Source organism: Kryptolebias marmoratus, linkage group LG18, assembly GCF_001649575.2.
Source record: "Kryptolebias marmoratus isolate JLee-2015 linkage group LG18, ASM164957v2, whole genome shotgun sequence".
Classification (NCBI taxonomy): Eukaryota; Metazoa; Chordata; class Actinopteri; order Cyprinodontiformes; family Rivulidae; genus Kryptolebias; species Kryptolebias marmoratus.
The window spans coordinates 20,664,880-20,667,400 of record NC_051447.1 but is presented as its reverse complement, the minus strand read 5'-3'; the positions used below and the strand labels follow the sequence as shown (position 1 = coordinate 20,667,400).

At 49.6% G+C, this 2,521-nt stretch overlaps 1 protein-coding gene across 1 annotated transcript in view; it reads right to left on the bottom strand.

Moving 5' to 3' along the window:
- eps8a (epidermal growth factor receptor pathway substrate 8a) overlaps window positions 1-2,521 on the bottom strand; it is a gene marked incomplete in the record, with an annotated part of 25,068 nt that extends 22,547 nt beyond the window's left edge. Inside the window, 1 exon segment of the mRNA XM_037981212.1 lies at window positions 2,334-2,521.

Genomic DNA, 2,521 nt, shown 5'->3' with positions numbered 1-2,521 from the left:
AACAGGACCGGGTTTAGAGGTCCAACAGGACTGGGTTTAGAGCTCCTAACAGGACCGGGTTTAGAGCTCCTAACAGGACCGGGTTTAGAGCTCCAACAGGACCAGGTTTAGAGCTCCAACAGGACCGGGTTTAGAGCTCCGCTGCTCTGAGTTCTGGAGCACATGTTTACCCTCTGACCCGGTTTCACAGCAACATCCACCCCTCTGCGTCGCAGCAGGTCCCTGAACGCACCACAAGGCTAAAAATAATCCACAATAATCCTGGAAGTGCTGAAGTCCTCATTCCAGCTCGGCTAATAACGGCACAGAGAAACGGGCCCACATACAAACCAGAACCTCAAACAACCTCAGGGAGGAGATGGGAGGCCAACCTCCAGGCTAATCTGATCTGATGGTTTAAGGATCTCAAAGTTCTGGTTCTGATCCGACTAAAACTTACGGGGTTTAAATGTTTTACAAAGCAAACAAGTCAGAACCAACTTCCAGAACCGATCTGTTTACAACCGGGTTCAGTCTGATGGTTCTGCTTCCTAACGGACCGCTCTCAGTCACAGCAGAAAGAAAAACCATCTTTCAACAAACAGGAGGGGGAGGAGCCAAGCTTACCTGTGTGGGCCGGTCCACAGGTGAGTCAGAACCAGAACCGAGCTCCTCTGGGTCCGGTTGTCGGCTGCAGGAAGAAGCAGATTAACGAGGATCTGCAGCTCCGACGACTTTAAGCCTTTAATTAATGATGGACAGGTGGGGGCGGGGCCTACAGATGCCAACAGGTGAGAGGCTGACCTGACAGAACGACCCGCTTACACAAACTTTTTATTCCTTCAATAACAATAATTATTATTTAGATTTTAAACATTTTGTTGAAAAAAACAAATTTTTTCTATTTATTTAGTTTTTTTACTCTGTTTACTTGATGCATCATTTTATTATTTTTCATCTTTTCTAATAAGTTAATTTTACTCTAATTTGGTAAAATAATTTAGATTTTCTTGATATAATTTTTCTACTTAACCTGATAATATTTTTAAATGTTGTTTTAGGTCATTTTTAAAAATAAAATAAATGTTTTATCTGAATTTATCCATCAGATTCAAACCAATTTTATACACAGTTCTTTTACTTGAACTTGTTTCTACTTCCTGTTTCGGTGTGACGTCACTGTCTGCAGACCCCGCCCATCTCACAGGCTCCGCCCACCTCACCCTTCAGGAAGTTTAATTTGTTTGAAATCAACCTGATGACATCATCACTGATCCATGTTCCTGACCCGATAGACCTGGAACACACAGCTGGCTGACGTGGTTCTGACATCGGCCCAGTCCGGTCCGGTCCAGTCCGTGGACCCTTTAGACCCTGCAGGGACACTCCTGGACAGGTACCAGCAGGTGAGTTCTGGTCTTTTACAGCTCTTTTCTCATCCTGCAACTCGACTCCTGATCCTTCACAGGTCACACCTGTCAGGTACGATTACATCACTCCTTCGCCACTGCAACCAAACCACACAAATAAGGCCGGCTCCCCGGAGACGCCCAGAGACACCTGGAGACACCCGGAGACACCCGGAGACGCCCAGACACACCCAGAGACACCTGGAGGAACACCGCCGGAGGTTGCAGGTCCCAGAGAGCCAGGTCCAAGTCAGCCAGGCAGAAGTTGACCAACCAGAACCTCACCAACCAGAACCTCACCAACAGACTGACCAGAACCTCATAGACCGACCAGAACCTCACTGACAGACAGACCAGAACCAAAGTTCTTCCCCCTGATAGAATCCAGCTCCGATCCCAGAACCATCTGGACTCAAAGGTTCTGTAAAGTTCGGAACATTTCCTGCAGCCCGCCTCAGATCAACAAACAAACAAAGGTTCGGCTGCTGACAGGAACCGGACCTTCGGAACCAGAGTTTAATACAGTTTTTATTGGAACACCGTCTCCTGCTCCAGAACCGAGCCGGTTCTACGGTTCTACATGGAACAATAATGAGTTTAAACTTCAACAGAACCGGACTCAGACAGGAACCAAAAACCGGACCGAACCTCAGAAGCTAAAACAAACCCCACCAGAACCGGTTCGGCTCGGTTCGGTCTGATCCGGTGGGTCCAGGTGAGACTCGCGACCTTTGACCTTCTGCCACCTGCTCAGGTGGGAGCTCTAGAACCGGAAGCGGCAGGTTTCTGACCTGTAACCGGGTCTCCTGTGCAACCGAACCGAACACACACCTGCGGGCGGTTCGGCTCGGTTCGGTTCTTGGGGTGATGGTTCCGTTAAGATCCTGACAGAACTCTTCCGGTCTGGTTCACCTGAACAGAACTGAAACATGAAACCGAACTCACCTGCAGCTCGGGACTCATCCACCAACCCGAACCCGATCAGAACCACATGGCACCGAACCGAACCGGGTCCTGGCTGCTCTGCGCGCGCGACACTCCGGGCTCCGGTCCGGCTGCGGCTCCGTGGAGACGGTTCTGGACTCCGGTTCGGTTTTAAAGCAGCAGTGTTCCCTGAGCGCTGCCTGGCAGGA